Source organism: Felis catus, chromosome B4 (assembly GCF_018350175.1).
Source record: "Felis catus isolate Fca126 chromosome B4, F.catus_Fca126_mat1.0, whole genome shotgun sequence".
NCBI lineage: Eukaryota > Metazoa > Chordata > Mammalia > Carnivora > Felidae > Felis > Felis catus.
In genome coordinates this window covers 49,034,018-49,058,042 of record NC_058374.1, presented here as the reverse complement: position 1 = coordinate 49,058,042, position 24,025 = coordinate 49,034,018, and positions in this window count along the sequence as shown.

The following is a 24,025-nucleotide window of genomic DNA, read 5'->3' as shown; positions in this document are numbered from 1 at the left end:
GCGAACACAGAATCGGCCATTGTTTTGATTTAGCAATATGCAGTCTTTGGAGAGAGTAATTTCTTACTTCTTGTTTCCTTTCAAACTCTCCCTGAGACAGGGTAATGACTTTCCATTTTATAATTGGGAAATTACAACTCAGAAAGGTAAAGTATCTGGGATATTATGTTAGCAGGTGACGGAGCTGGGAACAGAATCTGGTTCCAACTTCTAGTTCAAACTTTTCTAGAATGCACAATGCAGATGCTATCCATGATGAAAGTAAATTCTGTCTGCTTCGTGGTTCTGCTTGGGGCCATGCTCAGCTGATTCATGGTGGCTCTGTCCACTAGCTGATGTTTTGCAGTTGATAAGGCAATTTGTTTGCTTAGCTCCAGGAACCCTGTGGGTGTTCAATATGTGTTAATTCATTGATTGATTCTCAGAGGAAAGCTGTAAATCCCAGCACGTTTTCTTTATTGAAGAATATAATCACAATTCACACATAATCACTATAATCACATACTTACTCCTCAAACTAAGATCCTTTTGATTTTCTCAGTGACAACTGGGGACCTCATTTCAGTTGATGCTTATAAAAGAGAATCATCCAAAGGGCCATTATTGTCATAATTAGCATATAAATTTAATTTAATGTTTACAGCAGGCAGAGGAAATATTCAAACACATAATATTCTATCTTGGCTTTGTGCAATTTATTTTTATAGGTAACTACTAGTTAAGTCCAAATTAATAGCCATCACATTCGGAAAGGATATGTTTCCAGAGATATATGTAAATATGCATTTATATTCTTATGCTATAAACGAGGTAAATATGAGAGTCTTTCAGGCTATGAAGTGAAATTGCTGGCTAAATTTTTGTGTTGCTATACTCCAGCACGGACAGGAGAAACAATATATTCCTGGAATGGAGGGGGTCAGTAAAATAGGAAAAAGTGTTTAAAAATGATAAATGGCAAATAGAATTATCCCCCAATCAGACAGACAGACCTGCACACGCGCGCGCGCACACACACGTACATGCACACACACTACTAAATAAACAAACTAAAGAGAATACATGTTGAGATCCTGCCGTGACCCTGTAGGGGTCACGTTGCTGAGATGGGAGGAACTTGGTTCATACAATGTGGTACAGGCTTATAGCGTACCTCGGAGAATCAAGGTAGCAAATATTTCAGATGAAACTGCACAACATGTTAGGTCAGAATGCTCAAAGCAAAGAATTCTTCTCAGTTTCTAATTAGGTGGACAGCGAGGAGCACAGGTATTAGAATTCTGCAAACCTACAAGGTGGGAAAGAATTCCTGACCATGAGTGATGCTCATGATACTTAAAGGGAAGAGAGATATTTACTTGAAAGGGTTCCTAATTTCCACTTGCAATCCACGTGCACTGTTTATGGTGATTATATAATCATATACTTACACAATCATAAGTCATATGATTATGTATTCTTCCATTATGTGTATGTCTTTATATTCACAATGCTTGTACAGTGGGCATGAGTTTCACATGCAAGAAATGTCACATTTCTTTTCCCAAAGTTAATTTAAATCCAACTCTATCTCTTACGCCACCAATCTCTCTCGTTAAACCCTGAACAGTCCTAGGACTTTTCAAAGTTCCTGAGGTTTAGTGCAAAACAAATATTTGAGAAAGCACATCCAAAATGAATTCACATTGGATGTTTGCTTGTCTTCTTTACTTTTCTTTTGGGGTTATGGGGCATGGGGAAGGAGAAGGAAAGGAAAGCTTCCTAGGAGATAGAAAGCAGGCACAGCAGAAGGAATGGAAAGGTTCAGAGAGTTTATGTACCCAGTTATTTATTACTGAAATCTAGAATGCTGCTGTTACAGCAGTTTTTCCTTTAACCCTTGTCTTTCTTCCTTTGGCAATGCCTTTTCAGGTGATAAATGTTAAGGAGCAAGGGGCAGTGGAGAACATTTACAGCGTTACAAAATTAGAGGATGAAGGGATGAAAAACATTTTAATCTCTTTAAATCTTATAAAGAAAATTGCTGTGACCTCTCTGTAGACTTCCTCTTCCTCCTTCTGCTTCTAGATTTCTCCTCTTCCTTCTCCTCCTATGTACACACACACACACACACACACACACACACAATCTCTCTTTGCTCTTATCTTCCCTCTTGTACTGCTTTATCTTCCCTGATTTCTAGAATCTTTCATCTGTATTAAGTATTCATAATTTTACTGTCATATATTTCTGAACACAAAACTATTAATTAAAAAAAATTAACTTAAAGAACTCCAAACACATATTCCAATTTCTATGCTTTTGTTTTAACCAAATCTTTAACCAAGTGGATGGCAATCCCAAATATAATGACACAATTATTTCCAGATTTTGTTTTATTATATTATAATCAGATAAACTGCATATTTTCTCCACATGAAAGAGAAAACTGGCCCCAAACTAACATTGACGAAAAGCCAAATGTGTTGATCCTTGATGAAGCATTTTCTTGTTGGGATGTATTGAGCCATTACAATCAAACTTAGATAAACCTGGCCGATTTTAATCTGCTTATCTTTATTTTTTGATTGGGAGGGTTTCTAACAGATTGCATTCAGAAAAATGTGTAACAATACCATTATATAAACATCTTATTCCTTGTTTCTTTAAGTACTTGTGTTTTGAATGCAAACTGATTCACTGATCTTCCTGAACAACTTTTTTAAAGAAAGACGACTTATATAACCTGTGAAATGTTCAACAGGAAAAGGTGGGAATGCCATTTCATAGACTAGAAAAGAAATTCAAGCACATGTCAATAAGGTATAAAAAATTGATTGAGGATCATGATCGATTGTGGGACATAAGAGCATTTTTATTTAGGAAACATAATATATTTTCATTTTAGTTTAAATAGCATTTCAAGCAAAACAATTGAACAAAGTTGTGGTGGTTGGCAGCATGGTGATGAGGAAATTGGCCGGGTAGGTGGGGAAAAGAGTAGGTGCATAGAGTTGGATGGGGTAGGAAAGAGAACACCAGTGGGAGGGAGGGTAAATTATCAGTTGAGAGAATCAAAGCTGTGAAGTGAAGTAGTTATGTATGTATTTATTTTATTCTTTACCACTTTACATAAGGAGCTTCAGGCAGTTTACAGAGAATATATAATATACACTGGGGCAGTAATTCTTTTTTTTAGTTTATTTATTTAATTTGAGAGAGACTGAGAGCAAGTGGGAGAGGGGCAGAGAGAGGAGGACACAGAGAGAAAGAATCCCAAGCAGATTCTGCGCTCTCATCTGTCACAGCAGAGCCCCATGCGGAGCTCAAATTCAGGAATCCTGAGCTCTAACCTGAACCAAAGTCAGACGCTTAACCCACTGAGCCACCCAGGTGCCCGGGGGCAGTAATTCTTAAACTATTTGTGGTGAAGAGCCAGCTTTCTTTCTCTTCCTTTCTTCCTTCTTTTGTCTTTCCTCTCCTCCTTTCTTGCTTGCTTACTTTCTTCTTTCTTTCTTTTCTGCTCCATCACAGACTGATACTTTAGAAAACATGTAAGAATCAATCATTACGAAAATGAAATAGAAAGAAAACACCCAAACGGACTTCTTCCTTTTTCAGCAAGGTGAATTCACTGATCACACGCCTGGAAGTCAAATGGCTCTCAATTCTCAATGCTTACTTTTAACTTCTGTACATATTCTGTCATGGACATGTTTTCAGTAGCACTGTGATATTCTAACATAAATGACAACAAAACAAAACAAAGCAAGTAGACGATAACCTACAGCAGCCACAAAGCCACGTTGGAAGATATATTAGAAAGCCACATATTAGAACACCTGCTGAACTTGCTCGAGCACTTAGTCCTTGGCTTCCTTTGCATTTGTATAAATCACTGTGCTCTGTTATGAGTAGTCTTCACTATTTTTTTTTTGATTTGTAAGTGATCAGAAAACAAACTAAACTTCAGTTGGAAATGCGTTAGATTGCATAAACCAATACAGGAAGAACAGAATTAGTACTGATTTCAGAGTCTCTTAGAACCTGGCAATGGGGTTATGGCACAGGCTCCATTTTCTTTTCCTCATCCTTCCTAAACACGGTTCCCAGTTTCTGAGATGCAAGGAACTTAGATCCCGCATCTCCCTTGGAGATGCCAGAGACTTTGGAGAAAGGATGGAGTTGTAGGCTTGTTAGGGGTTTCATGTGGAACAAGAGGAATGCGTGCCATAAAAAATTACAGTGTGGGGCTCCTGTGGCAAGGGCTGCAGCCAGAGGACACAGCTGAATGTTCCAGCAGATGGCTAATGTCCAGGAGAGGGCTACCACCTGTCAGCTGCAGGTCATGGACAGTGAACTAGAACAGTAATTATCAGGCAAACAACAAGATGGCTGTGGCCTTGCAAAGGTAGTCACAAATGTGAGCACCTGCTACCTTTGTTGCTTCTCCTTACCCCAGATCCAGAGAGGTGAAGAATCGAGAAAAGCGGAATCTCTCTGCTCGGAGCCACCGAACTGCAAGGGGAGTTCAGGCTACCAGGGTAGGGGGAACAGCTGAATTGGGTACAGGGTTACAGTGTTCAAATTAACAGGTCTGAGTCTTAGAAACTGAATGAGACCAACTGATCACAAGTGAGTGGAAACAGAAGATCGGGGTGAGACATTGCCCAGGATGACGCCACCTAGAGGGAATCAGTAGTTCAGCAAGTATTGGAAAAAGAAAGCCTGTTTCATGTTTACACCATAGGAGTTGAGACACCGTAATAAAATGGCTACATAAGTAATCCCTGTGGCTGTTATGTTGAAAGATTGAGAGTGGACAACCATAGGTATGGGGAGACCAGGTAGGGGGCTGTCTTTGTGTGGTCCAGTGGAGGGTGATCACGCCATGGACAAGAGTTATACTAATAGTTACGGATCAGTGAGGATGGATTTGTTATGCATTTGCCGAGAGGATCAGGACTTGCTAAAATGTAGAGGACCTGGTGACCTGGCGGAAGGAGAGAGGGATCCCTCTGGTTTTCTGGCTTGGACAAGGAGATGGGTGATAAAGCCTTGGAAGGAAATGGAAAAGGCTAGAGGAAGAATCAGATCAGCTTGAGAGGGGCCTCAGTCGAATTTTGGACCTGCTAAGTTACAGATGGCCACAAAGCATGTCCATGTAGATGTCAAATGTTCAGCCAGGCATTTAATTCGAGAGCTCAGAGGCTTTCACCACTGGATGTAATATAAAACTGTAACCATTATTTGGAAGACTGTGTACCCAGTAAGTTGAAAGCAGAAGCAGCCTTGTTTACTTTCCCTAACCTGTCTTTTTAACTCCTTTCTGTTGACTTGTTCTTTCTCTGCCCTTGAATGAGGAAATCTCATGTTTTTTTTTTTTCTTCAGATCAGTATCAGGAAACATGAAAATCTGGTGTAATTTCCAAACTATTAAAGTCCCAGAAACTTATCCAATTTAAAAATCTCTGCTGTCCCCCAGCTGTCCTATATTTACACGCTCAGCCCCACAGTGGGGTGTGCCCTTAACTCTTCCAGTGGATTATGAATGTTCTAGCTCTCAGCAGGACTCTGGAGACAGGAGACAATAACTGCTATGATGAAAATGTGGCATCAGTGCCCTCTAGGTTAGGGTGAAAGTGAGTAGCTGGTATACTCCTGGCCAATTCCTGCAGAGAATCAGGCCACCCCCACAGAAAGTCTTCCGGAGAAGGACCTGTTTCAAGACGGATCCACATTTGATGCCTGGAAAATATCCATCTTTACCCTGAGTCTGTGAACCTGCAACTCAGCCTACCACAATCTTCTTTTCTCTGTCTTTCAAGCTCTGTATGTGTCCTTTGAGGGAGTCTGATACTAGTCCTCGAGTGGTTTAAAACTTTTTTGCTAAACTCTAAATGGTTCCCACAGATCCTGACTCACATGATTTAAGACCGGAACAGATGAAGGTGGCCAAAAAGGTACAAACTTCCAGTTGTAAGATAAATAGGTACCAGGGATTTAATATACCACATGATGACTGTAGCTAACACCGCGGTACGCTATATTTGAAAGTTAAGAGAGTAGATCCTAAGAGTTCTTATCACAAGGAAAAGAAATCTTTTCTTTCTTTCCTTCCTCCCTCCCTTCCTTTCTTCCTTCCCTCCTTCCTTCCTTCCTTCCTTCCTTCCTTCCTTCCTTCCTTCCTTCCTTCCTTCCTTTCTTCATTCCCTCCCTTCCTTCACTCCCTCCCTCTCCCTCTCTCTTTCTTTCTTTCTTTCTTTCTTTCTTTCTTTCTTTCTTCTTCCTTTCTTCTTTCCCTTTCTTTCTTTCCCTCCTTCCTCCTTCCTTCCCTCTCTCCCTTTCTCTTTCTTTCTTTCTTTCTTTCTTTCTTCTTTTCCTTCCTCCCTTCTTCCCCTCCTCTTTCTCTTTTTATTTCTCCTGTCTTTTCTTTTTCTTTCTTTCTTTCTTTCTTTCTTTCTTTCTTGCTTTCTTGCTTTCTTGCTTTCTTGCTTTCTTGCTTTTCTTTCTTTCCTTCTTCCCTTCCTTCCTTCCCTCTTTCTTTCTTTCTTTCTTTCTTTCTTTCTTTTCCTTCCTCCCTTCTTCCCCTCCTCTTTTTATTTCTCCTGTCTTTTCTTTTTCTTTCTTGCTTTCTTGCTTTCTTGCTTTTCTTTCTTTCCTTCTTCCCTTCCTTCCTTCCCTCTTTCTTTCTTTCTTATTCCTTTCTTCCTTTCTTTTTTCCTTTTCCTTCCTTCCTCCCTCCTTCCCTTTCCCTTTCTCTTTCTTTCTCTCTTTCTTTCTTTCTTTCTTTCTTTCTTTCTTTCTTTTCCTTCCTCCCTTCTTCCCTTCCTCTTTTTCCTTTTCTGTCTTTATCTTTTCCTTTCTTTCTCCTTTTTTCTTCCTTCTTTCCTTTCTTTCTTTCCTTCTTTCTTTTTCTTTCCTTCTTTCTTTCTATATGAGATGATGGTTGCTAACTAAACTTACTGGAAAACAAAGGTGAGGAGGTGTTTTCTCCTCCTTCACCACTGGGTGGAGTACCTGGGGGCGCACGCACAGCACCCTGACAATTTCCTCCAAGGAAACCCATGCTATTGGCAGCTGCAACCTCCCAGTGGATCTGCTGTCTTCCTTTTAGATTCTGAGGGCAGGCAACAGGCTAGTGCTACTCGTACTCATTTCCTACCCCTCAGCATGACCCCACTCCCCCCATGTGGCGTCAGCCTCTTCTCTGGGGTGTGGAGGTCCTTGAGTAGTATTGTGTTGCTCTCAGGCTTTAGACCCCTACCCAGAGGGGAGAAACTTTACAGTTATTATAGTATTATGCAAATGTAGGTATCATTTGCATGGAGATAGTGTTTAAACTATAGGACTGCCTGAGAAAATTTAGGAAGAGAGAGAGAGAAAGGGGCGGGGGAGAAAAGAATGCGGGGCCCACATAACAGCTCCAAGAAGTGCCAGTCTTCAGATGTAAGATAAAGAAGGAACTTGCAAAGGAGTTCAAGAAGGGATACAGACAGAGATGAGGGGAAAAATGGATGGTGGTATATGACGGCATTTTGAAGAGGAAAAAGCAAAGTGTTACCATGGTGGGTCTTTCTCTACCAGAGATGAAATTTGTTTTTGCTGTTTCTTGACAGACATAAATCCATTAGCTAATGTTGGGATGTACTGTAATTTATAATAAGATTAAAAGCCTTGGTGAACCAAAATATCATGAAATGACCTTTGAAATAGAAGTAAATTGCTTTCAGGTTGTTTGATCAGTAACAAAGTCTAATAAATGGAAAGCACCAGGGAGCACAATTCCGTTTTAAAGTGTTGTGGGGCAAGGAAGAAAATTCCAATAAAAAAGCCAAAAATGAAAACAAAAACAAAAAACCAATTAACCAACCAACCAACCAAAAAAGTTAGGAAAGCAGCTTGTATTCCTTTTCATTCCCACATCTAAACGCTAGAACATAATTGCTTTCTCTTTCTCTAAAAAGTTGACATTTGAGCTGAGATGTCCATTTTTAGACCTAACAAGAATAAACATATTGTATACTGACTTTTTTTTTTTACTGTCCACATACATTTAAAAATCAATAATCTTAGAAATGTTTGTCTGGCATGTGTGAATATACAAACACGTTAAAGAATGTATGTAATGTGTACCATGCTCCAAACAGCATGAAAAATTTGAAAATGTCTGGAAAGTCCAATGAATATGTTCTCCATCTTTATTCTAAGCAAGGCATCATGTTCTCTCTGAAGAATGTGGTATCACTTATCCTAATACAGCCTATGCTCTAAAACACTTTCAATTATAAATTTTGTTTTGACTTTGTAGTTTAAATTATTTGAACTTCTAGTAGAGACAACATTTGTGGCCTTAAAGGGAAATTTAGCTGTTAGGATTAAGGATTAATGTCTACATTTGCTTAGCTGGGTTCTCTCCCTGAAAAAAAAAAAAAAAAGGAAAAGAGACTCAAAAGTAAGCCTAAAGTATTTAACCAGCATTAAAAAAAATGTTTATTATTTTTTGAAAGAGGCAGAGAGGGGCAGAGACAGAAAAAGGGAGAGAATCTCAAGCAGTCTCCTCTCTGTCATCACAAAGCCTGACACAGGCTCAAACTCACGACCTGTGAGACCATGACCTAAGCTGAAATGGAAAGTTGAACTCTTAACCAACCGAGCCACCCACGCGCCCTTGAACATTTAATGTATCACCAGAACAACAATTATTGTCTGTGAAGCCATCTTGAACTGAAAGATAATTTTTAGCATTTTCTAAACATCAGTAAACAATTTTAAACATTGGAATCCTAGAAATTCCAACTAATGCATCAACTCTTTTCATGAGCAGTGGTATTTAGGACCTTGCCAAGTAGGAAAGGGACTTTCTGGCACAAAGATGTGCTTTCTTGATCACACAGAACAGTTATCATTGCCATTCAAGGCTATTTTTAAGTTGTTTGCACCTGCTTTCATGTTTGTGAAAATCAGTTCTGGTCACAGTAGAGCTTGATCTAACTAGAGAGCTGGCATAAAAATTACTAATAATTTGTTCCAATAAACATGAATTAGAAAAAAAATTCTCTGTTTCTTTAAAACCCTTCATTGTACACATACACATTTGAAATTTCACTACTCTTTGTTCTCAACTCTCTCCTTTACCAACCACACATCTTGGCTGGCTGCTGCAGATTTTCTCCATGCGTGCTGCACCAGGACCAGTCATCCAGAAAGTTTGGCTAGACTTTCAGGCTCGGGAGAGTAGATCCAGGCACAAGTGGTAAATTTGAGGGGGGGTTGGTTGGTGCTTAGTCGACCTGGATGGCTCAATTTCCAGGAAATGGGGAAGCAGAACCATGTCAAAGAGTTGTTTATTAGCAACGGGACCAGGGGCAATGTTCCCTAAGGTTTTCAGGAGTCACTACAGTTTCAAGTCCAAAGGAGTCAGGAATGATAGACTTGCAGGCTACTGATGGTTGCCAAGAGTGTGGGAGGAAGGTCAGCACTAAGGAGTTTTCTCCAATCTGTCAAAAGAACAGCAATTCTCAAAAGGTTATGTTGTCTCCTGATACTTTTTGTGGTTTTACTTAAATTTAGAATTTTTACAAGAATTACTTGAACATAATAAAATATTAAAAAGGCAGAAATGAGTACATAATGAAAGGTAAATATCTCTCCAAGCCTCGGTTCCTTTCCCCAGAGGAAACCACTGTACCAAGTATCCTCCTTCCAGAGACAGACAATGGATGTATGAGAACTCATGCATGGTTGGAAGAGAATTTTTTTCTAAGTACAAATTGTATCATATTCACCTACTGTTTCCTCTTCATGTAACAATGTACCTTGGAGGTCATTCCTGGCCCTTACCTAAAAAGTTTCTTCCTTTTAACGGTTTTCTGTTGTCTTAATTCTAGTAGTTGGGCAGCCATCTTAATTTTGCTTCATCGAACTCATTTCACTTAAAGAATCTTTGCCTTAAATTTAAATGAAAAACAAACGCATTAAACGTCTACAAAAATATCTGGCATGGAGCAAGATCTTCCACTTCTGTTTGTGTGGCATTGAGGAAATGACTCACCTTTCTCCGCTACATGAGGGGATACTACCTATCTAGTTGATATGGCTGGTATGGTGGTCTGGCTATCAAACGTGTGCTCTCATTTTCAAAGAGCAAGGTTATTACTGGAAAGAGGCTGTCCAGGAGGGATTGCATTTCCCAGCTCTTTTACATCTGGTGTTACCACGTAACTAAGGTTTGCTAATGGAAGATGAGAAGAAGTAGTGATATGTGTCAATTAAAGGCCAAGGCAATTAAAACCATAGATGTACACTAAATCAAAGAGTCGGGATAAAGATTAAATTGAACAAGGTAACATAAAGAAAGCATTAGGCATAGTAGCATCTAAGTGGCATCTGTTATTATTAATATTGTCACCCATATACGGCTTTCCATAGGATAGCCCATAGTTTTTTCTGTACCAGCTCTAATGAACACTCGGTACTTGGTCATGCACTCCAAAGTCAAATGCACATCAGAGTAGCATTAAAGAGCAATGAAATTTTTAATTGGGGGAATAAAAGAGCGAATTTACTTATATACCTCATAGCAAACAATGATCACCATTACATTTTTTTCCTACAAGAGTGATATGTTAGCTATCAGCCAATAAGTGTCTTCACTTTTTGATGTTTCCCCCATACATTTCTAAATTATTTTCTACTGTCCCAACATATTCAGATTTTATCCAAAACTTAAATGATCTCACGTAAAGAACTATTCAGGGTAAATGGACCCACCCTCCTTTTTTTTTTTAGATTGAAATATAATTGACATATAATGTTATATTAGTTTCAGGAATACAACATAATGATTCGATATTTGTATATAGTGCAAAATGATCACCGTGATACGTTGAGTTAACATTCATCACCATCACATTTCTTGTGATAAGAACTTTTAGGATCTATTCTGCTAGTAATTTCAAGTATACAATGCATGTATTATTAACCATAGTCACCATGCTATGCATTACATCCCCAGGACTTATTTTATAACCGGAAGTTTGTATCTTTTGACCACTTTCACCCATTTTACCCATATCCCCCACTCTCCTTAAAAAGCAGCTTATCAACACGCCATTGTTACCCAACTTGTCTTTTGAGAGTCTTGGATCTTCTCTAATCATGTTAATAAAATATTTATTCAACAAAAGTGAATATTTACTGAGGAGAGGATTTTTCTTCTAGGAAGAACAAACAAGATTGCTTCTCCCCCTTCTAAATTCGTTGGAATTACAAGAGTATCTCATTTGACTCCTAGTTGCATCAAGAGATGGCCACTATCAGGAAATACTCTTCTCTCTTGGACTAGAAAAATAGCCCCAGAGAAGGTTCTTTAGGGAAGTCTGGAGCCCCACTAATGGCAGCATCTGCAAGCCAGCTCACTTTCTGGGCCACAGCTGTCCTTTTGAGATTCACTATGGCCTTTGCTTCTGATGCTGCCTTGGCCGCCTCTCACCCTCCTCTACTGAATATAACATAGAGACCTGCCCCTGCATTTGCTGTATTTGGTCCCAGTGTACTCCTCCTCCCTTTCCAGCCTTGGGCAGTTCCCAAGAATCTTTGATATTCTTGCTCAAGTTCACTCCTCTAGGCCTTGCATAGGAATTCAGCCTCAGAACTTACCCATTTCACTGAACCTCTGGAATATTGATTTCAAACCCTGCCCCTTGACCACCACCGGCCCTCTTTACGTGCAATTGATGAGTCTTCTTTTTTTCAGAGAAGTTAACACCCAATTAATGCCCAGTGTACCTGAGTCTACCAGTATGTTGTAGAACACAACAAGCAAGTGGAAAGATACATACTGTATCTGTGAATAATGTGGGTGCAAGTGTGAATAAAACTCCTTGAAAGTGTTTCATAAGAATCAAAACTTGTTTAACAACTGCCTTTCCCCAACATATTATAAATTCTATAGGAAATGAACTGTGTCTGTATTATTCCCTAACATATCCTCAGAATCCAGCACAGTACCTTGGGGATATTAGAGCCTCAATGTTTGTGAAATAAATAAATGATATAGATAACCCAGAAGCAAAAGGTTAAGTGACCAAACATATTTTATAAAAAAAAATTCATATTCCATTTTAAATATATATATATATATATATATATATATATATATATATATAAAACTAAGTATTATCTAATAATTACTAACTTCGTAAATTTGGACAAGGTACTCTTTGTGCGTCCCTTTGCTTATCTCTAAAAGGAAGCTAAGGGTAGAGTGGGAGAAATGAAAACATCATAAAAGGGCTATCTGAATGTTAGAGATTATTGTTTTTGTGCATGTGGGCAATATGAAGGTGATGATCTAGTTGTTATAGTCTGAGGATGTTAATCACCTGGAAGCCTATTGCATTCTAATAAGAGCAATGTGTCTCAGTGACAACTTTATAGGAACTCCTCTCCTGGCTGGTTGCTCTGACTTGCTGGCCAGAAGAGGCAAATCACTTATTTTTTTCCCCCTTTATCTTTAAAATGAGAGTAATGCATATATGCCTCCTGGTTAGGTTGAATATATTAATTTAAAGATTCTAATTTACTGTGTATCAGTTCATCTATCCTAAGCTTTTTCTTGCTTGTGGAGCAAGAGAGTATCCATGGTTAAAAGAAGCAGGCAATTATTTTAAGCTGATTGTTATCTTGTATTTCAGATTTTAAGCCTGCTGTTTTATATCAACATGTGGAAACAAACCACTCTTAAAAACTTTACGGTGTTTATCTAATGCAGGGATGAAAATTCAAATTTAAATAGTTCCATATTCCACTCTTGTTGTTAACAAATCCTTGCAATTAACTCACAAATAAACTATTCCCTGAGCCAAAAATAATGTAAGTATGTTGTCATAATATATTAAAAGCAAAAGCTTGGAAGGCATCAAGTGATGGTTTTAATCCCTATAGGATGGGCTTGAGGATACATCCATTACTTAATAAGTAGCTCTAAAGTGAAGGTCACTTCACTATAAAGTGAGGGTTTAGATCAGTAATGGACAATATCTCTCAGGAGGCACCCAAATCTCAGACTCTTATCTCCCCAAGGCAGCTGGAGAATTTCACATGGGCGAAAGCCTCCCTTCACTGTAACAGTGGAAGGGACAGTGGAAAACCTCCCTCATCATAGCAGTGAAAACTTTGTGGAAAAGGAATACTCTAGTCTCCTAAGATGGAAAGTCATTCCTTATGGACTGCTTCTAGGTAAAGGAGAATGATGAAAGCCAAATTCTCAAAAGTGTTTCTCGAAAGCTGAAGATTCAGAATCATAGTTATGTGACAGCAGGAGGCAGCAAGGTAGACTCTGGACTGAGGCCAGGGGCACCAGCATCCCTGATCTTTAGCACAGGGGAGAAGGATGGGCACTCTAAATTCTGAGCTTATTTGTAGGATATAGAACTCTATACTGTCTATAGATTAATTAGACATTTAATGAATCTATAGACATTAAAGGATTCTCTAGACATTTAATGATTATACCCCATAATATAGGTCTGCTTAGTGAAACATGCCACAGAAAAGGAACAATTCTAAAGTAAGTATCCAGCCTTTATGTCACGGAGTGACCACAACAAGCCTCCTCTGTCTGCAAGTGCCACCAAGATGTCCCATGGAAAATTTAGGAATAAGGAAAATAATTTTTCCCTCTAGGAGTCAAACAAGTGAAATCCATACTAGTAAATTAATGGCTATGAGAAGAAATCAACAGATTTTCTATAACTGAATGAGGGGTGGATTTTCAAAAGTATTTTAACTCCAAACAGGGTTTGGAATTTGATAATTTAGTACCAAACTGCCTAATTAAATTAATTGTATCCTCTCTAGAAAAAGAGAACAAAAGAGTAAAGGAGAGGAAGAGAAGCTGGGTCCCTTTTTCTGTGTGTATGGTAGATTTCTTTTTAATTTTTTAAAATTTATTTTCGAGGGAGAGAGAGAGCAAGTGGGGAGACGGGCAGAGAGAGAGAGAGAGAGAGAGAGAGAGAGAGAGAGAATCCCAAGCAGGCTCCATGCTCTGATGCAGGGCTCCATCCCATGAACCTGGGGTCATGATCTGAGCTGAAATCAAGAGTCAGAGACCCAACCGACTAAGCCACCCAAGTGCCCCGTGTATGGTGGATTTCAAATATATTGAGAAATTCTTCCCATTGCACATGCACAACTGGTACCTTTTCTACAATTTAATAATAAAATAATATAAAATGTAACTAAAAATTATAAAAGAAGGAATACAATTTGCCATGGTCTACTCCAGATGAAATTTTCTTTTGTGCCAATTTTATATTATTTACAGTCCTATGAATATTATTGTACTTTCCAGACATACAGGAAACAGGGTGTGGGGAACACAGAGTTTCCATTCACAAAAAATTGATGCACACTATTAAAATTTAATTAGTCACCTGATTATATACTTTAATCTCTTGCTGATTTTGAATAACTCAAGTCAGATGAAATCAATCAATTCTGAGAGCCCATATCAGTAAACCAGACCACGGTTTATTATAAGTCAGAAGGTAATGCTACCCTGTAAGACCTCTTCCTAAGCAGATAACTAGAGTTCCTTTGATAACACCTTAACCTTATTGTCTGCCTTTCGGATATTATCCAGCTTCTATTACTTGCACCTAATACCTGACACAAATGTTCAAAGTCATATACAAATCACCAAACTAAACTGAGACTACTGCTTTATTCTTTCCTAGAGGAACCTGGTTTGGGAAATATTCTCAATTGCCCTAGGGTCCTTTAATAGCTAAGTGACCAGAAATGGCTTCCAGTTTATATTCAAAATCTGTTCATGGAATATTAGATACTATGAAGCCAACTCCATCAATCCCCGCCTAATTCCACTGTCTCACCAGTCTGCTGACAGCTTCCCAAGATTGGGAACCGTGATCTCATCATTGGAGATTTTACTTCTTGCCCAGTTCCACACTGTGCCTCAAAGCAGCTGCCTCATCTCACAGGTGAGGCACCTGTTTTGAGTTCAGGCAGTCAGTCCAGACTTTCTTGTTCTTTACAGTGTTTTAACTCAAGAGCCTGGTGATCCTTCTTTACCTTAGAAGCTGGTAGCCTCTGTGAGACCTCAGAGACCCATCAGTCAGGCTCAATAACTTTCAACTTCAAAAAGAATGAGGTCTAGGGGCACGTGGGTGGCTCAGTCGGTTAACCGTCAGACTCGATTTCAGCTCATGTCATCATCTCATGGTTCATAGGTTTGAGCCTCACATCAGGCTCTATGCTTACAGTGTAGAGCCTGCTTGAGATTTTCTCTCTCTCCCTCTCTCTTTGTCCCTCCTGCATTCTTTCTTTCTCAAAATAAATAAATAAACTTTAAAAATAAAAAGAATGAGGTCTAGTTCATCAGGACATTCTCTAAAGACCCCATTTGCCTCTATTTTAAATTCATGGATGCAAAGAGATCTGTGAGGGGGCGGGGGGGGGGGATGATTCTTTATGTTCCCTAAGGAGTAGCTAAAGCTCAGGCTCATGACTGACAGAAACAAATAAACTCACAACATATAAACAAATAAACAAACTCCTCTCTTGGTATTTTTTCCTTAAAACAATGCCCTGGTTACTATCAACATAATTCAAAAGGACTCTTATATGCAGTTCATCCTAGAAAAGAAGGCATCTGCCCCACTGGTGTCTCCATCTCTAAAAACAGAAAACTTTATTAACCACTTGAAATTCTAGCTCTGGTTTCTGCCCCTCCAAAAAGAAATTGAATACTGTCACCATCTCATAGCTCATGTTGTAACTTATCCAATGCAGTCCTCACAAGAACCTTCTAAAACAATCATTATTGTCCTCATTTTACAGGTATGACTACCTACTGCCCAGGCACGTAGCTATTGTCAAATGGCAAAGCCTCTATTCCAACCTAGGCCGCTCTTGACCTTTTTCATGATGCTATTGCCCCAATTAACACCTGGCAGGAATTCATTGATCAAACTGCTTCTGTCTCCCAGCCAGAATCTAAGAGCACCAGACATCAATCAGACAGGTACACTTGATAGAGGTAAACAGTGAGGGAAGGAGGACAGATGGAGCTGAATGATGCACATTTTCCACTGGAGAACAGGGCTCACGGTATCACTGCAGTGGAGAGCGAGCCGGGCTTGGGCATCTGGGAGACGGCGGGAAACGAGATGGAAATCCCTAAATAAACAATTGTCAAAACAGATGTATTTATTTATTTAGTTCCTACCAGCTTTTGTTTCTGCTTGTGTCCTGGTCCCCAATTCCTGCTTCTATAGTTTGACTTTAATTAAACCTGCCTATCTATGCCTCTTTCATTTGACAACTCCCTAGGCTTTAACATTTGTATATTTCCACCTTGGCTTGTCCTGCCAGGTCTTTCTAACCTCCGTCCTTGCCAAGGTCCTCTGGCTGGGGTGGCAAATCAGTTAATGTTAGGCAAATGTTTCTGTAGCTCCTTATAGAATGCTGTAAGAATAGATTCATGCTATAAGAATTTTTTTCAGATATTCATTCCCCTCCTCTTGTACCAGCGAAGATTGGCACACTTGAAAGCCTCTGAATATCTTGTTTGTCCTCAGGCATCAGACTATATGATGCAAGATACAACTATTTTTTGAAGTGTTAAAATTAAAAACATATATAGTAAGAGGTCTGCTTACTTAATTTGCAGAATCTTCACAAAATGGCAAGGTGGAGTCTACCCAGTCTAGAACTTCTGAGGAGGCTAACTTTAACTTAAGACTTTACGACATGGGGCACTTGCATGGCTCAGTCAGTTAAGGGTCCGACTTCGGCTCAGGTCATGATGTCATGGTTCGTGGGTTCAAACCCCACATCGGGCTCTCTCTGCTGTCAACACAGAGCCCGCTTCAGATCCTCTGTCCCCCTCTCTCTGTGCCCCTCCCTGCTCGCACTTTCTCTCTCTCAAAAATAAATAAACATTAAAAAAAAAAGACTTTATAACAAAGACAAGAATATGTAATGTGAGAATGATCGCTTTATGTTGTGAACTCAGGAATAATTATATACGCTTGCTCCTGCTGCACGATCCTCTCTTGGCATTACAATTCATCCCCATTAGAGAACTCATAAAAGCCTTTGTGGCAGCTGGGGGAACCACTCCCTGCTCCTTGGTTCCAGATTTATTTCATTACATAACCCAGACTCTACTGATGCTCTTTTGCCAATCTTAGATTATTCTTGTTCCATTCAAAGATGTGACAATCCCTTCTTTGTATCAGAATGAAAGAATGCTCAGTTTTTGTATTAGTTAAAAGCCCACTTTAATTACAGATCTTCAAGTTACTAAAATGTAAAGGAAATTGCTTTTTTCTAGCATTTTTGGTAAGCACCTAGAAATAGAGTTTTACTTGTGTGTTTGCAATTCTGAGCTCTGTGTCTATTAAAAAGTTGTCAGTTTTGGTGTTTGCTTTTCAACAAGCTCCAGCGATATTATCTCCCAAGATTACTATCTGGCTAAAGAAAAAAAAAAGAAAAAGAAAAAAGGAATAAAGACTAACTATGTGTGAAATTTAAAAAGGGGTACCTTCCACAAGGCAACCTAAAGGTGACTTTGCTAGAAGCAGGCTTTAAATGTAAGCCTTTTGAATATGACTTCAGCCCCGTGGTAGCACTGATACGGCCGGGACCAGCTGGACCTATGGCAGCATGGCTGTGGCCTTCCCAGTCTCAGTGTTTGACAGGAATGACCGCATCGTTCAGCTTACGTTAATGCTTTCCCATCATCACCCTTCATGAGCAAGCTGGCTAAAATATACTACTCAGAACCACTGGAGAAAAGTGCATGAAGATTCTTGGCAGCATTCATAGAAGAGATATACCTCTCCAGAATCCGCCTATTTACTCATTTTTGCGTTGATGAACCAATTTTCCTTGTCAAGCTTTTCCAACCATGTCCAGAATACATGTACTAATTTTCGGTTAATGTTTTCTTGATTTTTAAAGGAAAGTATAATTTTTATTTTCTAACTAATACAACACCTATATCTTCATTATAAGATAAACTAAATGAGGGCACCTGGGAGGCTCAGTCAGTTAAGCGTCTGACCCTTGATCTCAGCTCAGGTTTCGAACTCAGGGTCATGAGTTCAAACCCTGTGTTGGGCTCTGTGCTGGGTGTGAAGACTACTTAAAATAAATAAACAAATAAATAAAAATAAGATAAACCAAATAAAACAAACTAAAACCCTACAGACAAGCCTAACACCACCTTTATCTACCTACACCAACCCTAGATACCTCCCCAGAGGTGCCTGCTTTCATCTGTTAGCTTCATATTCTTCATACGTTTCCTATAAAGTGGTGTGTGTATGTGTGTGTATACACATAGAAATTATACTCTCTGGCTTTTTGACATAAATGATATCATATTTTATATATTGTGCCTTGTTTACTTGTTGGAAATATCTTTATGTCAGTGTATATCGGTTTATTGCATTTTTAAAAGATGATATGTAGTATTCCTTGCTTTAAGATGTATTCCTTATGTGGTTAAATGTACACATTATATTTGGTACAATAGTACCTGAATACCGTGACATAGTTGAAATCAGCGAGGCACAGACATAGGTGGTGATGTGAAAAGATCTCTAAACTATAGTGAGAAAATGAATAATTTGTAGATTATAATCCAATATGTAAACATTTTTTTTAACGTTTATTTATTTTTGAGACAGAGAGAGACAGAGCATGAACGGGGGAGGGGCAGAGAGAGAGGGAGACACAGAATTGGAAGCAGGCTCCAGGCTCTGAGCTGTCAGCCCAGAGCCCCACGCGGGGCTGGAACTCACGGACCGCGAGATCGCGAGATCGTGACCTGTGCTGAAGTCGGACGCTTAACCAACTGAGCGCCCAGGCGCCCCCATTTTTTAAAAATGTATGTTTTGGGGTGTCTGTGTTTATGTTTGGGTACATCATACACAGTGGAAGAATATATCCTAAACTGTTAAAGTGGTTGGTTTTAAGTGCTGCTTTAGGTTTTGGTGTTAGTGTGAGTTTTCATCTTTATGAATTCTTATGTTACATATTTTACTTGCAATTTCAGAGATGCTTAGCCAGGGACAAGTAACCAGTTGACATATTAAATCAGAAATTACTATGTATTTATTTATATTAATTATTTAGAGATTATATACATGTTTTCTTTTATTTCACTTATTTTGTTCAAAAATAACAAAAATGAATTCCCTCAGTGCCAGGAACTGTGCTAGAAGTAGTGGAGGGATGGTGAAAAAATTGTACTACTTTTCTTTTTTTGTCTACTTTTTATTTATTTTTATTTTTTATATTAAATATAATTTATTGTCAAATCGTTTTCCACACAACACCCAAAAATTGTACCATTTTTCAACTTCTACAGTTTTCTCTGAGTTAGCTGCTTATCTAAATCAGTGGGTGACTGTGGTTGAGCTTTAGAATTTTTAGTAGCTGGTGAGATGTTCTTAAGCCTTCAACCCCTACTCACCCACTTTCCTACTTCACTTTTTCTCATTGCAGTCCACAGCCATCTTATGCATAAAATTACCATTTCATTGAAGAATAGTGTCTTCTTTCAACCCTATATAGGAGACAGAGCAGCTAGGAAAAGGACCCTGGTGCATATGGTTTTTTAGCGTTATTTTTAATCACCGATCATATGTTTGATTACTCCATCCTAGTTTGTGAGGCTTAAAGAATGTTTCAGTTCAGAATTGTTTTCATGTATCATTAAGGCAACGTCAGAAAGTGAAAAACCATGTGGACTTTCCTACATAAACAAATTTTTTAAAAAATGTTTATTTATTTTGAGAGAGAGAGACAGAGAGTGAGTATGGGGGAGGCGTGGAGAGAGAGGAAGAAAAAGAATCCTAAGCAGGCTCTGTGCTATCAGCATGGAGCCCAACGAGGAGTTCGATCTCACCACTGTGAGACCATGACCCGAGCCGAGATTCAGTGGGACGCTTAACTGACTGAGCCACCCAGGCTCCCTTCCCATGTAAACAAATTTAACTTTTCATATTACCTCTGTGGTAGGCCGATTTTTATGATTAATATGTCAGTTCAGGTCCCACACGTTGTCAGAACTCCACGAATGTTTCTAATTTCCTGCCAGTTTATGAAGTAAAGATCATCTGATATCAACTGAACAGTATTAACTTCCAATAAAATTTTTTACTATTCCATTTGAATGTATTAATTTCTTTGAGTCCAGCTTATATAACTGTAGTAGCAATTAAATTGCATTCAGAGTGAATGCCCTGCCCACTCATTTATACCCCTTACCTTTTTCTCTCTCTCCCTCTCTCACACTACTGTTCAGTCAGATATCTGTAAAGGTGAAAGCAATAAGAATTCAATAAGAATTCCAATTCTGCTAGGAAAATTTAATCTGCAGTGATCTGGAAAAATAGTTAACAGAGATGAACTCCTGAAAGCTAAATTTAGTTCAGGGGTTATGGTTCAAAAATCTGATGAATTAGAAACTTGCTTTTGCAGCCTCATATGGACATTCACTGTCTTCTCTCTTTCCTAATAAAGGGAGATGTAGTTACAACATCCCTGTCCATCACGGCAGGGATGAGGATTCAGGGTGAGAATCCTACGCAAAAGAGGTACAGGGCATTAGCCCTAGCTTGTTTTTCTCTAAACATGGTCATTCTTAATATTCCTGTGGTCATGCTCAGTATAGCACCAGCTGGAGAACTGACAGTAGGAAAGAAGAATGGAGGGAATCCACATTGACCATGGTGGGGAAATCTTTCTCAGAGAGATGAACCCACCACTATTATAAAAGTGGTGAAGCGTGATGATTGAGAACATGGGCTTTGGGCTGACTTTCATGTAAGTAACGGTATGGAATAAAGCTCAGTTGGAAAATTGCCCTTGCCCTCTGAGTAGTATTTAAGTACGGCACACATTTTCCTTTCTTTTGTTTTTAAGTCTCAGTCTACCTATGTCATTAAGGTGTTTTTTTTTTATTTTTGTAAAAAAAAATATATATATATATATATTTTTTTGCCTCATTTTAATTCAGTCTGACAAATTTTGTCATTTAATTAGAGTATATAATACATTTACAATTAATATAATTACTGAGATAGATGGATTTAAGTCTACTACTAATTATTTGCTATCCATTTGTGCCATCTATTTGTTCCTTTATTCCTTTTCTCCTGCTTTCTTTTCTATTAATAAAGTATTTTAATTTTATTTTATCCTCTCTATTAGTATATTTTTGGATTCTTTTAGTGTTTTCCTAGGAACTGCAAAATCCATTCTAAAATTAGTAGTATATCATAAATTACTAATTTTGCCACATCTCAAATTACGGAAGAACTTTGTAACAGTGTAACTTTGCTTAAACTCTCCCATCTGTTTGCTATTGTCACATATTTTTCTTTTAGATATTCTTTTAAACCCACGAGACATCATAATGCTTGTAGATTTTATTGGTCAATATTCATTTATTTATTTTTGCTTATATATTTGCCTTATCTAATGTTGCTGATAACTACTTGAATTTTTATACTTCCATCTGGAATCTTTTTTTTCCCATTGTTTTGCTGGCAAATTTTGTTTGCCTGAGAGTGATTTATTTCAGTAAATATAGGATTCTAGTTTGGCACTTTAAAGATGTCATTACATCATCTTATGTCTTTGTTAGTTTATGTTAAGAAGTTACTGCTCATTCTTTTTTTTTCCTTTGCAATAATGTTTTTTTTTTGTTTTTTTGTTTTGTTTTGTTTGTTTGTTTGTTTGTTTGTCTTCCTGGCTGACCTTAATATTTTCTCTGTAACTTGGTTTTCAGTAAGTTGCTGTGATGTGGTTAAGTATAGTTTTCTTTTTATCTTGAGTGAGGTTCATGGAGCTCTTGAATTGGAAGATTGCTATTTTTCACCAGATTTCAAAAGTTTTAGGCATTATTTCTTCCACTATTGCTTGTATTTCATTCTTTCTTTCTTCTCTTTCTAGAGCTCTAACTACATATGTGTTAGACCTTTTTACCATGTTTTACATTTCTCATGTTCTGTTGTGGTCTTTCCCTTTGTTTTTTTTCTCTGTGGTTCATTTTGGATATTTTCTAATGGCATATCTTTGACTTTAGAACTACACAATATAATACCTGAAATTAAGAATTCATTCAATGGGTTTAGCAGTAGATGGAAAGATCAGAAGACAGGATTAATAAAGCCAAAAAGTTTTTTTGTAGGGGGGATCTTTTTTATAGCATCTATTTTTTTTATTGTTGAAATATACAAATGGATGAAACAGATAAATATTTTATGTTTTTGTCTACTTTTGTCCATCATTCCTAGCACAATAATCTTAGAAATTTTGAAGTTCTTGCCTACTCACTTTAGGTCATCTGGTATTGTATAGCTATTGGCTTTTATCTCTTTATTATTGGTAATTTTTTCCTGCTGACCTAGTAGTTGTTATTGTATGTGTTATGGGCTGGAAGTTTCTGACCCTCCCGAATTGTTATGTTGAAGCCTTAACCCTCAATGTGACTGTATTTGGAGTTAAATGAGGTCATAAAGGTGGGACCCTAATCTGATAAGATTAGCGTCTTCATAAGAAAAGATACCAGAGACTTTTCATTGTCTTTCTACAGGCACAAAGAAGAGGTCATGTGAGCTTACAGTAAAATGGCAGCTGCCTCCAAGCCAGGAAGAACGGCCTCAGAATGAAATCTATTTTGCCAGAATCTTGATCTTGGATTTTCCAGCTTCCAGAACTGTGAGAAATAAATTTCTGTTGTTTAAGTTACCCAGTCTGTGGTATTTTGTTATGGCAGCCCAAGCAAACTAATACAGGATGCTTGACATTATAGATGATAGTTACAGAGGCTCTGGATTACATTATCTTTCTTCATAGTGTTGAGTTTTGTTTTGGCAGGCAGTTAATTTACTGGTGGATTAGGTTGTCCATGTCAGCTCTTCATTTTAATCTTTGTTCTAGGGAGGGTCAGATTTGCCATTACTCCTAGACTATTGCCCTTATTCCCACAGCATGTTCTTCACTCCTAGAATATAATCTTTCTGAGTCCTCAGCTGAAAGTCCAAGATGTTCAGAAATTACTCTGAACTCTGAGTAGGCTCAACTTCAGTGTCCTTCTGAGGACTCTGAGGTCTTTGAAACCCCACCTAGCTTTCAGACCCCAGGCAGCTGCCCTTTTACTAGGGCTCCAAGAGACGCATCAGACAACACACAGTCCAGGAAATGACCAAGGTCCTAGAGACATTTCTGTGCAAATATCTGGAGTTGTCTCTCTGTGGCTATCGTCTGCAACACTTTAACCTGCTGAACCTGGCTGCATTAGTAGCCCTGAACTCTGATCTCACTGCTGTCTGGGCCCCACTTTCAGGGACCAGGGCCCTTAAAATGCTGCCAGGGAGAAAACTTGGGTGACTGTGGGGATAAACCTAAGTGCATTCCCCTCTGTCAGGTTGTTTTCCAATGCTTCTAAGCAGTATGTTTCGGGTAGGTTTTATAGTTGTTCTCAGTCAGTGGGAAAGTCCAATCATGGCCAAAATCAGACTTACTCTTGCCTAATATCTACCTCAGTAAACAATAACAATAATAAAATACCTCCTTAAATTAAAAAAAAATCATTAGTAGCAACAAAACAAGGAAAGGGTTATGATTTCTTACCATAAAACTTCAAAATGGATCTTCTAAAGAAATAAAAGATCATGATACAGACTGCCTTCTCTCCAGAAGCAGTATTGGTGAATCATCAAATCCTGGGTGTTCTTTTTCACCAATAATGAACATCTCCAAATCTGGAATGAAATGACCTAAGCCAACTACCCTCATCTTTTCTGACAGGAGGAGGGGACACACTGAGTAGTTATCCTTGAAATGGCTTAGGAGAGAGAGTAGGGGGTGCTGAGAATTAACAGGCAAGCTATTTCAGGCTCCAGGGAATCTTTTCCTTAGAATGGTATCTCATCCTGACTGCCTGCACTAAATCTTGGTACAGAGTCTTTGATAAAACCTTAGAAGGAAAGCAGGGTGT